This window comes from Glycine max, chromosome 14, assembly GCF_000004515.6.
Source record: "Glycine max cultivar Williams 82 chromosome 14, Glycine_max_v4.0, whole genome shotgun sequence".
Lineage (NCBI taxonomy): Eukaryota > Viridiplantae > Streptophyta > Magnoliopsida > Fabales > Fabaceae > Glycine > Glycine max.
Window position 1 is genome coordinate 22688884 of NC_038250.2, and position 13549 is coordinate 22702432.

Sequence of the window (13549 nt, forward strand, 5' to 3'; positions counted from 1 at the left end):
CCCGTCGAGGGGTCGGTACCCAACACATTGCCTCAACACAACCTCACAGCACAACCAATATTCTTGTCCACAGAGGGACCACGCCTGGCGGCGGAAGAAAGAAGGAAACTCGATCTCATCGAGGAGAGATTGAGAGCTGTTGAAGGCTTTGGTGACTATCCGTTCACGAACATGACGGATCTTTGCTTGGTATCGGACGTCGTCATCCCCCCAAAATTCAAGGTACCAAATTTCGACAAATACAAAGGGACGACTTGTCCTAAGAACCATCTCAAGATGTATTGTCGCAAGATGGGGGCGCATTCTAGGGATGAAAAGATGTTAATGCACTTTTTCCAAGATAGCTTGGCTGGAGCCGCGGTTATTTGGTACACTAATCTGGAAGCTTCCCGCATCTTTACTTGGAAGGATCTGATTACTGCCTTCCTAAACAATATTAGTACAATTCCGGTATGGCTCCCGATCGCACTCAGCTACAGAACATGGTTAAGAAGGAAAGTGAGACCTTTAAAGAGTACGCACAACGATGGAGAGACCTTGCAGCACAAGTGGCCCCTCCCATGGTCGAGAGGGAGATGATTACCATGATGGTAGACACCTTACCGGTGTTTTACTATGAGAAGTTGGTAGGCTATATGCCCTCCAGCTTCACGGACTTGGTATTTGCTGGGGAGAGAATCGAAGTAGGTTTGAAGAGAGGGAAGTTCGATTACGTCTCCTCCACAAGTACCAATGGTAGGAGAATCGGAGCAAATGGGGCATAAAGGAAGGAAGGAGATGCCCATGCCGTCACTTTGATGCTCGCATGAGTCAAGCCACCACAGACCTCTCATGGTACCCATCAGTACGCATAACATCACCCAAGCTTCTTAGCTCATGCCGGGAACTCTTCCAATTCAGCACCCGTACAGCCTAGAGCGCCCGCCCCCATCCAGAGGGAGGCCCCCCAAGCTTCGGCTCCAACCACGACTCGCCTGGCCGACAATGCCCACTTTGGCGCCGGTTCCAATGCGATGAGGAACTTTCCCCCGAGGCTAATTCCAGAATTCACCCCGATCCCAATGACGTACGAAGACCTCTTGTCGTCCCTCATCGCCAACCAGATGGCCATGATATCTCCCAGGAAGATCTACCAATCTCCTTTCCCAAAGTGGTATGACCCTGACGCAACTTGCGCGTACCATGGGAAAACCCCGGGCCACTCCACCGAAAAATGCCTGGCCCTTAAATACAAGGTCCAACATTTGATAGACGCCAGATGGCTGACGTTTCAAGAGGATCAACCCAATGTGAAAACAAACCCGTTCACCAATCATTGAGGGGGAGCAGTTAATGTCGTTGAGTCAGGTAGGTCACGCAGGTCTAAGCCTTTAAAGGATGTGACGACCCCCAGGAGGTTTATCTACGAGGCCCTACAAAAGGGGGGGTGTAATTCCCCACGTTGGACACGGGGAAGATTCATGTTTGATGCATCCCGGCGAGCTACAAAACATGGAAACATGTTTAGCAGTGGAGGACCTGTTGCAACAGATGACAGATCAAGGCAGACTAGAAGTCGGCGATGAGGGGAGAGAAGAGCAGCATATATGTATGCAGTCTGCAGATGAGAGAAGTTTTGGAAGGCCTAAACCTTTGGTGGTATATTTCACCAAAGACGTAGCTTCACCAAAGCCCCAATACCCCTCAATAGTTAAACCTGTTCCGTTTCCATACCAAAACAGTCACGCGGTCCCGTGGAGGTATGCACCTCCAAGTGAAAGGAAGGAAGAGACCACCGATATCAGCTCGTTGTCAGCCAAGGTAACCAATATCACGGGGCTGAGCGGCGTGACCCGCAGTGGTCGGGTGTTTGCACCCCCCGACCTTCCAACACAACCCGCAAATGTTAAAGGGAAGGCAAAGATGGTGGAAGAACAAAATGACAAAACGACCCTCACTTTGAACGAGGATATTCCAGTGAAAGGTCTTCCAGAGAAAAGGGATGGCTGCGGCAAGAGGGAAGTATCACTAGAGGAGGCAGGCGAGTTCCTCCGCATTATTCAGCAAATCGAGTTCAAGGTCATTGAGCAGCTCAACAAAACCCCGGCCAGGGTCTCTCTTTTGGAATTACTCATGAGCTCTGAGCCTCATCGGGCTTTGCTAGTGAAGGTCTTGAATGAAGCTCATGTAGCCCAAGATATCTCTGTAGAAGGCTTTTGAGGACTCGTCAATAACATCACCGCCAACAACTATCTCACCTTCGCCGAAGAAGAAATCCCTGCCAAAGGGAGAGGGCATAGCAGGGCTTTGCATGTATCAGTCAAATGCATGGACCACGCCGTGGCCAAGGTGCTCATCGATAATGGTTCCAGTTTAAACGTAATGCCCAAAAGCACGTTGGAGAAATTATCGTTTAACTCTTCCCATCTAAAGCCAAGTTCCATGGTGGTCCGTGCCTTCGACGGCACCCGCCGAGAGGTTAGGGGGGAGATCGACCTCCCTGTGCAGATAGGCCCCCATAGCTATCAGGTTACCTTCCAAGTAATGGATATCAACCCAGCTTACAGCTATCTTTTGGGATGCCCGTGGATTCACTCGGTGGGAGTTGTTCCCTCTACATTCCACCAAAAACTGAAGTTTGTAGTAGAGGGGCATTTGGTTATTGTGTCGGGCGAGGAAGACATCCTCTATGCCATATGTGGAAGCCGCGGAGGAGTCATTAGAAACAGCCTTCCAATCTTTTGAGGTAGTAAGCATTGCCTCCGTAGATTCCTTCTCTGGGCAACCGTGCCTGTCCGATACGGCGATGATGGTAGCCCGAGTGATGTTGGGGAATGGTTACGAGCCCAGAATGGGTTTAGGCAAGAACAATGGCGGCAAAACCAGCCTGATAAGCACCAGAGGAAACCGTGGGAAGTTTGGGTTAGGCTATAAACCCACACAAGTAGACATAAGGAAAAGGGTTGCGGGAAGAAAGAGCGGAAGTCAAGGCTCGCAATTGGGACGAAAAGTCGAAGGGGGCCCGCCCTGCCACATCAGTAGGAGCTTTATAAGCACGGGTCTAGGACACAAAGGCCAAGTCATTGTGATATGCGAAGATGATGCTCCGAGTGAGTCGGATTTGGTACGACCATGCCCTCCTGATTTCCGACTAGGAAATTGGCGAGTGGAGGAGTGCCCAGACATTTACGCGACAAGCATAATGTAACCCTCTGTGGCTTTTAAACTCTATGGTTGGGCCTAGGATTTAGAGTTTCCTTTTGTTAAGGCTTTATGTCTTTTGTTCCTGAATCTATAATATAAAGATCTTTCTTCATCTGTTCCTACGTCTCTACCAATTCTCATTCATTTGCATGTTTATTTCTTTACGTTTAAAACGCCAGATCCAACGACGAGTCCCTCGAAGGTACTAATACCTGGGACCCGACCTTTGATTTCGAGCAAGAAACGGATCAGACGGAGAGTGAAGAGGACGAGGATGTGGGACTTCCCCTTGAGTTAGAAAAGATAGTCACCCATGAGGACCAAGAGATGGGGCCTCATCAAGAAGAGACAGAACTAGTGGACTTAGGAACCGAGAGTGGGAAAAAAGGAAGTAAAGATAGGCACGTGTATGACCGCACCCATCCGTGAATAATTGACAGCCCTGCTAAAAGACTACCAAGACATCTTTGCTTGGTCGTACCAAGATATGCCCGATTTGAGTTCTGACATCGTACATCACAGATTACCTTTAAATCTTGAGTGTTCCCCGGTGAAACAAAAACTGAGGAGGATGAAGCCCGAGACATCCATGAAAATGAAAGAAGAGGTAAAGAAACAAGAATGGGTTGCCAACATTGTGCCCAGAATGGGTTGCCAACATTGTGCCAGTCCCTAAGAAGGATGGGAAGGTGCGAATGTGTGTGAATTATCGGAACCTGAATCGAGCCAGTCCCAAAGACAATTTCCCTCTGTCGCACATCGATATCCTTGTGAATAATACGGCCAATTTCGCTTTGTTTTCCTTCATGGATGGGTTCTCCGGTTACAATCATATAAAAATGGCGCCGGAGGATATGGAAAAGACTACCTTCGTCACCCTGTGAGGGACGTTCTGTTATAAGGTGATGTCCTTTGGACTCAAGAACACTGGGGCAACTTATCAACGGGCTATGGTAGCTTTGTTCCACGATATGATGCACCGAGAAATCGAGGTCTATGTGGACGACATAATTGCCAAGTCTAAGACCGAGGAGGAACACCTTGTCAACCTGCGGAAGTTGTTCGAAAGGCTTAGGAAATATCAATTGAGGTTAAACCTCGCTAAGTGCACCTTCAGGGTCAAATCAGGGAAATTGCTAGGTTTCATCGTGAGCCAGAAAGGGATAGAGGTGGTGTAACATCCTGGAAATTTCTACCCGGAGTTTTTGGAAATGATGTATTTTGAATGATATATATATATATATATATATAAGTATTATTCAGTGTATATGCATATATGTTCTTGGTAAGGGTAGGAAAAGTGGGGGCAAGATACGCGGGTTAGACTAATTAAGGAAGAGAAATCCACAACTGGGAGGTTATGGGTTAATTCTTAATTAATTAGTTTAGAAATCATCGTTTTGCGTTCGACTTAAAATTTAACGAAACCAACCTCTGAACCACGCTCGGGGTTTTATTCTGAGCGTTTTGATATATATATTGCTTACTTTCGAAAACTGGCCCCGACGGATGCAGAGAAACGCGAGAAACTGGAACCAGAGAAACGGCACGCAAACCGAGACAGGATTTTAGCGTTTCAAAAGTCAGATTTTTCTCACTTTTGTGGCTGAGTATGGGTCACAGTCAAAAAGAGAAAGTGGGCCCTTCTTGCTCCACTCAAATGGAGACATGTGGCATTGCTTGAATAAAATAATAAGAAAAGAGGAAAAAGCCTTTAAAAACCAAAAAGCAACTCTCTCTCTCTTCACTCAGCAGAAAATTGCAGAAGCCTTCTCTCTCCCTCTCCCTCACGTTGCCTTTCTTTCTCCCTCATTCTCCATTGAAGCTCCACACAAAGCTCCAACCTTTGGTGCTCATTTCTGCCCCAAATCGCGAAAGGAGAGCATTTTCGGGGTCGTGAAGTGCGTGGCTACGAGTGGGACTTCGAAAATTCAGGTTTGGGTGGACTTCTTTCTCTCTTAAATTTCGTGGGTATGGGGTTTTGGGAGATATGATGGGTAGTCTTGCTAGGTTTCTGCTGTATGATGATTATTTGTGAAGGCATTTGCTGTAAACTTGTTGAAATTGCCATGTTTGGATGAGTTAAACATACCCATTCTGTTTTAGGGTTTTGTGATGATGTTTGTGATGTTGTATGCTGAAAAATTGCTGATGGAAATCTGTTAGAGACGAAGGGTAGAACTAACCTAAGGTTAGAAAGTGAGAATGTGATGTTATGAGTGGAAAAAGAGTGAGACTTTGAGAGTTGGAAGGCTAAGTCTGAATTCTGTGGTAAATGGAGGTTAAAGTGAGTTAATACTAGCTTGAAATGTCATTTAGGACATGTGAGAAAGGTTAGGCTGAGCTAGAGAGAAAAACAAATGACCAAAGTGAACCAAGAGCCATTTCTAGGGCAAAATTGGGTGTTGAAGAGTCAAATTTTGATTTGGTGGAATTTTAGGTGTAAATCCAGTTTGGGCAAGTTTAGATTGACGTTATGGACTGGTGTGAGGTGAGAGTTTGCCTCAAATTTACCTCATTCTAAATTTCACTTTTCACACCTAGGAAACCCATTGAATTGAGGGGTTTCGGACACCTAGATTCTGTGTTGCTGTGTTTTGAAGCTGGATTTTGGGTTAGACATGATTGATACATGATTTGGGACTTGTAGCAATTGATTTGGGCAAGATTGGATGAGAGGAAATGTGATTTTCGAAATCTGCACTTATGCAGAATTTTGCTGTCAAAATAGGTGCAGCAGGATTTTAGCTTGGTGCAGAAAATGCTTGTGTGTGGTTGGCTGTGGAAAGTCTAGTGCAGAATGAGTTCTGGATGTTTGCTAGTAGATCGCAACGGTCACAATGTACGTTTATGCACTATAGACTTCCAGTAAAATTTTGGAGTCCATCCAACGGTTAACGAATTGGATCGAAGGAATTGTTACTGTGGTCTTTACGTGAGAAAAGCTGTGATTTTGGTTGATGTGTTGAGCAGAGTTTTCTGCCTTTGCTCTGTTTTGCTTGGCTGTGATAGCTTGTGCTGTTTGAATGTTGTTTTGCTTGGATGTTGTGGAAGCTTGAGAGGATTGATGGGGACCCGGTGTTGAGAGAAACGAGGATATGGGCTACGTGGGAGTACGTGAGCTCAGTTGGAGGTGGGCAACGGGGGATGGTGGGTTTATGCGCGCATTGTGGATGTGGAAACCTTGTTGTGCACCATCGCCCGACCGCCACCTAGTACCACATGTGATGGGTACCCCATAATCCTACAAGCTTGAGATGAGGAAGTGTTGAAGGGTGAAACTTCCTGCTTTTATTGTTGACCACAGAGTGGTACCTGGAGATATGTCGCGGGGGTCAGGAGACCTTGGGGACGTCAGGTGGGGTGCTATTGCCCAAAACCAAGCTTGACCAATCCCGACCCAACCCGGACATAGTCGGTCAGCGAGAACCTGTGATGTACCTAAGCAGGCGAGCTCCTGGCAGTCAACAGATAAAAGGAAAAACAAGACCACAAAGCAAGGAGGCTTGTGGTGGCTGGCCAGTTGTGAATTTTGTGTAATATGTGGATTCTGGCCTCTGGTAATCGATTACCAAGGTTGGGTAATCGATTACAAGGCTTGAAATTGAAGACAGGAGGCTAAGATGGTCTCTGGTAATCGATTACCACTGGGTGTAATCGATTACCAGGCTTGAAAAACAAGTCAGGAAACTAAGGGAGCCTCTGGGAATCGATTACCAGGCTGTGTAATCGATTACACAGAGGAATGGGTCACTGGTAATCGATTACCAGGCATGTGTAATCGATTACACAGTGCATTTTTGCATATTTCATGTCCTGAGGCTGTGTAATTCAAGTTTAGCCTCTGGTAATCGATTACCAAGGCTGTGTAATCGATTACCAGAGATGAAAAGCCTTAAGATACCCTTTTTACTTGCATGTAATGGTTATGAGAAGTGTTGTGTTACTGCATAGTTAGATTCTTGTGAAAGAGTCTACCCCTTTCTCTTCTTTCTTGTAGATCGTGATGGCGGCGCAGCTAATCCGTGATCGAGTAGAGATGGAGTGCCTAGAGGGAGCTTGGGAGACCCTCGAAGGCAACACGAGGTGCCGATTTCGGGGCACCATTCGATTCACGGATACTTCTTTGGTGCATCCAGATGAACCTGCACGGACGCTTCAGCGCACTGTGGAGTGGATACTACCCACGCCTACACCATATCGTCTAGTGGAGCCCGTTCAAGTGATCGAGGTAACGTCATCCGAGGAAGACCCTGAGGAGGACCTGGAGGAGCTACCTCCTGAGCCTGCTGTGGATGCCCTTGACTTTCTAGAGGGTGATGAGGATCCACTTCTTGAGGTGGATTCTCCCGAGGAAGTCATGTCGGCATCTGAGGCAGACTCTACGAAGGATAGTGGCCCAAGGGAGATGGCGATCAGCGGAGGCTCTTCATCCTAGTGGACAGCTTTTTGGATTAGTTTTGTATACTTTTTGAGGGTGGGTGTATCTAGGACTGACTGTTAGGTTTACTCTTTTGTTTTTGTATGGGTAGACCTGATGTATAGGAATTTGATGATTGTATACATGTGGCTGAAGCCACCACTATGGACACCTTTGCTCTGGATGACACTATATATTTTGTAAAAACTCCCATATTTTGGACAACTTTAAATGATGAATGCGTTTATGATCGATCTTGTTATTTGAAAAGAAAGCATTAGCAAATTTATTTGTAAAAGAGTTTATCGACCGTATTTTATTCTTTTATTTTCATGTGACGACCTAAAGTAATGGCTGGTACATTCTTCCTTTTGAAACAGCAAAATAGTTTAGAGATTATGAGCGGTAAGAAAGAAATGACTCCGAATAGAGTTGTGAACTGGCCATTCAGGACTCTGTAGTGAGGATTTTCCTTCTAAACCTAGTTATGGTGAAAAGAGAAAGAAATGAAAAAGAAAAAGAAGAAAAAAAAAATTACCATGGTTTTTGTTATTTAAATTATTACTATTAAACCAGTCATTAATTTAGGGACGCCACAGGTGGACCCCGAAAAGGTGAAGGTCATCCTTGAGAGGCCGGAACCTCATACCGAGAGGCAGGTCCGAGGTTTCCTGGGACGTTTGAATTATATTTCCAGATTCATATCACAGCTCACCGCTATTTGTGAGCCGTTGTTCAAACTCTTACGCAAAAACTAATCTGTCCGTTGGAATGAGGATTGTCAAGAGGCGTTTGGAAGGATCAAACAGTGTCTCATGAACCCTCCTGTGCTTATTCCGCCGATACCCGGAAGGCCTCTCATCTTTTATATGACGATTTTGGACGAGTCAATGAGATGTATGTTGGGGCAACATGACGAGTCCGGGAAGAGGGAGCGCGCTGTCTACTACTTGAGTAAGAAGTTCACAGCCTGTGTGATGTGCCATCATTTTCTTCTATTTTCTAAACCCTTTTTGCACCATTTTAATTATTGATTGGTCTTAATTGTCAATTAATTAGGCAGTTTTATTATTTGGGCCCATTCAGCTAATTTGATGTTTTTAATCTAATTTCAGGAATTAATGAAGCATTGGGCTTGAATCTAGCATTGGGCTTGAATCTAGAATTGGGCTTGGACTTGAAGAGGGCAGACTAATTTATTCTATAAAATTAGATCTTATCTTATCTAGATATTATTTAGATTTGATCTCATCTAGATATTATTTCATCTAGATCTTATCTTATCTTATCTTATCTAGATTTGATTTGATTTTACTTATGGGCTTGGATTTAAAACATATTTGTAAGCTTTGGGGCTGAAAAAAACTATATAACAGCACCAAGGTTCTAGTTTAGGGGCCCTCTCTCCCTCGCGGGAGACTCTCTCTCTCTCTCCTCTCTCTCTTCTATTTTTCGTTTTTAGTTTTAGTCTCTTCTATTTCTCTTTTATTTTCGGTTTTTTTTTCAATTCCAGTTCAGACTTTTAGTTTTATCAATAAAATTTCATTCTTTATTTGATTAATGGAAGGCTAAGTCCGCAGCGTTGTTTTCCCTTGAGGATCAAGCACAGTTCTCTTTGAGGTTCTATTATTACTGTTAAATTCTGTTTAGTTTTTCCTCTTCACTAATTACTTTGAATTTGTTGCTTTTAATTCATGCATGCTTAGTGCTTGATTAATTGTCTCTGCGCTTAATTTACGTTCATGCTTAATGATCGTTTATGAGTAATTGGTGTATGTGATGCTTAATCACATAATGAATGCCTTATGTTGAATTCCGCTTAGTAATTTAATTTAGGGTTGGATTAAGTGGTTAAACTGATAAAGGATAAACTCTCGTAACCTAGGATAAGAGACTTTCTTGTGAATCAAGGGGAAGCAACGTGTTTTAATTCTGATATTTTCTAATTCACATATATTCGCTGTTTAATTTACAAAAGTAAACAACCCCCCCCCCCCATCGTTACTGTTACTGTTACTGCAAGTATATTATGAACATTTGGCTTGTCACTGCTCGTTGGGAAACGACCTAGGATCACTTCCTAGTTACTGCATTTTCATGTTTATTTGATTCGGGTACGGCCTCGATCACTGTGAAATGAACTACTCCCTGCTCGAAAAAACGTGTTGTGCTTTGGTCTGGGCGTCCCACTGTCTAAGACAATACATTCTGAGCCATACCACCTGGTTGATATCCAAGATGGACCCTGTCGCAACCTACCCTTCGGCGGGAGGGCGACGCGAGACTCGCGGGATGCGTGTTCCACGAAAGGAATACGCGCGGAGTCGCCACCAACGTTTATTTGAGGAAAACGTCGGAAAAACCAGAAAAGACGTGATCTACGAACTTTTAAGTGAAAGGTTTGGGAGTTGTATTTACGCACGGGGAAGGTATTAGCACCCCACACGTCTGTCCCAAGGGACGGCAGCCTTTAATCAAATGTGCAAACATGACTTTGATTTTTAAGTTCGTTTTTATGTCCTTATATCCTTTATACCCTTTTTATATTTTTTTCCTTTTTTGTGGTCGACAAGGGTGTTTCCCTTTGCTCCTACGTATTCCCCAATTTGCGATGACGAAATCAGACCTACGTAGTTCTTTCTTATCAAGTGATTCTTTTTTACTTAAGTGGTGATCATTTTAAGGCGTTGGACCTTAAAAATGATCCATTTTACTTAGTGAGAAATTGAAATGACAAACTTAAAAAGCCTATTTTTATGGACGAGCTTGACAAGGCGAGTTGATTTTAGCCTTAGTTTCACTTTAGTTATTAATCAATTCGATTAAGAATGAGAAATCCCAAAGAGAAGACGTCCGATTGATTTACCGCTTTATTTTACTAAAAGATGTTTTTTTGATTATTATATTATTTTTTACCTCTTTTTTGATTTCCAATGTGGTTACGGCACGACCGAACGGTCGGAATTTATTTTAACCGAAGTTAACGGATAATACAATTCAAACGTTCGGTGGAAATTTATTTTATTTTTAAGTTAAGCGAGAAATGACTTATGTAAAATGGTTTAAGCACGTCAACAGGGGGTATAAAAAGTAAACAAAACGAGAATAAAAATGCACGAAACACAATGTGGACCACTATGGGTACATAGAATGAATCGAAAAGCTTGGTTCGAGGTACTTACCCGTTGAAGATCGAAGAACGATGAAGAACGAATGAAGAACGTCGAAGAACGGTCGAAACCTTCGCGAAATTCTTCACGGAAAACGTTACGGAAACGTTTCGGAAGCGCCTCGGCTTAGATTTTCTTCACGGAAACAATATTTCCAAGCAAATTCGAAAGAGAGAGAAGTGCCTAAGGGGCTGAACCCTTTTCCTTCTCACTTCCTCCCCTATTTATAGCAAAATAGGGGAGGTGGTTGCCGCCCAGCTCGCCCAGGAGAGCTCAGCTTGCCCAGGCGAGCCAGGTTGCTTCCTCCAGAAGCAACAGCCTTCTGGAGGAATATTCTGGAGGGCCCAAGTGGGCCTGGGTGCTATTTGCACCCCCATTTTTACTAAGTACACCCCCCTTTGCTTTTTTTGGTGATTCTTTTTTCGTAAAGTTACAGAAACTTACAGATTTCGTAACGATACTTGTTTTCTTTCCGTAATGTTATGGAACCTTGCGGATTACATAATCATCCCCTTTTTGACTTACGGAATGTTACGGAATCTCACTTAATTATGCAACGATGCTTCCATTTGATTTCCGGTGTGTCACGGAAACTTATGGATTGTGCATCAATATATTTTTTTGGTTTTCCGGCATGTCCTGGAATTTCACAAATTGCCTAATGATGGGTGCCAAGCACCTCACAAGGACCAAAGAAAGGTCGCATGTCATCAAGCAAAGGTCCCCGGACGAAATTAGGGTATGACAGTTGCCCCTCTTTACTTGTCTTTTATTGGAGATAAAAGGAAAGTAAAGATAAGACACTAATTTCGTTCCTCTCGATTTGACGAGAGTCGCGGGTGACCATAAAATCTCCACATGCAAATGACTTGTTGTTCCCGCAATTTCACAAATTGCCTAATGATGGGTGCCAAGCACCTCACAAGGACCAAAGAAAGGTCGCTTGTCATCAAGCAAAGGTCCCCGGACGAAATTAGGGTATGACACTAACTTCGTTCCTCTCGGTTGACGAGAGTCGCGGGTGACCATAAAATTTCCGCATGTAAATGACTTGTTGTTCCCAGAATTTCACAAATTGCCTAATGATGGGTGCCAAGCACCTCACAAGGACCAAAGAAAGGTCGCATGTCATCAAGCAAAGGTCCCCGGACGAAATTAGGGTATGACACTAATTTCGTTCCTCTCGGTTGACGAGAGTCGCGGGTGACCATAAAATTTCCGCATGTAAATGACTTGTTGTTCCCGGAGGAACAAAAGGTGCAGAAGACTATGTCAGTCTCTGCATGCTATCAAGCGTTCTGTCTTACAGATAGCAAAAGAATGTTTATACGGATAACCACTCGGGTATTTCCGCGTGTCATCGGGCCCGCCGCCTCTGGATGACACAAGGGTGCAGAATGACCAAATTTTGTCTCTGCGTGTCATCGGGCCCGCCGCCTCTGGATGACAAAAGGGTGCGGATAACCGTAAGGTATCTCCGCGTGCCATCGGGCCCGCCGCCTCTGGATGACACAATGGTGCAGAATGACAAAATTTTGTCTCTGCGTGTCATCGGGCCCGCCGCCTCTGGATGACAAAAAGGGTGCGGATAACCGTAAGGTATCTCCGCGTGCCATCGGGCCCGCCGCCTCTGGATGACACAAGGGTGCAGAATGACCAAATTTTGTCTCTGTGTGTCATCGGGCCCGCCGCCTCTGGATGACAAAAGGGTGCGGATAACCGTAAGGTATCTCCGTGTGCCATCGGGCCCGCCGCCTCTGGATGACACAAGGGTGCATAATGACCAAATTTTGTCTCTGCGTGTCATCGGGCCCGCCGCCTCTGGATGACAAAAGGGTGCGGATAACCGTAAGGTATCTCCGCATGTCATCGGGCCCGCCGCCTCTAGATGACACAAGGGTGCAGAATGACCAAATTTTGTCTCTGCGTGTCATCAGGCCCACCGCCTCTGGATGACAAAAGGGTGCGGATAACCGTAAGGTATCTCCGCGTGTCATCAGGCCCGCCGCCTCTGGATGACACAAGGGTGCGGATAACTGTAAGGTGTCTCCGCGGGCTACCAGCTCTTGGGTCATGGTAACAGAAAGCAGTGTGGTCGACAAAAGCAAGGCTTTTGCTCCTACGTATCCTCCAATGAGGAACTCAGACCTACGTAGTTCTGGATAACTTGTGAGACTTGGAAAAGTCTCGGTGTTTTCTCCACTAAAAATGCAAGCATGCTTTAGCAAAGAGACAAATATTCCAACCGATTAGAGCAGCATATGCTTTTTTGAGTGACAAACAATGCGTCTACCAGGGAAGGAGAGTCTGCTGATGAAATCCCCCATAGCCATAAATGAGATTTTGGATGTTAGCATTTCGTTTCTAAATGACCATTTAGAGGAAACACTGGGTTCGACAAAAATAGAAGAAATCCACTCAAAGTGTATCAATCTCGCACAGGTAAGTGTTTCATCCTAATTCTGAACCATAGATATGTCATGATTTGACTTTGCAAATTATTTCCTATCAAATCAAAAATTACATGCGTGATCATGGATCAACAAGACTTCCCTTGGGAATGGGTTCTCTTGATGGGTTTTTCAGCTTTTGTGTGTTTTTGGCTTTTGATTTTTTGTTGGCTTTTTCCTTTTCTGTTTTTGTTTAGTGCGGGGCGAACAAGTCACCGACGCACAGGATTTTGGTTGGTAATCAAAGGGAGAAGACCACTTTTAGGTCATGGTTTCCTTTTCTTTCTTTTGTTAATTTGGTGACAATTCTGTATTGTTCAGATATT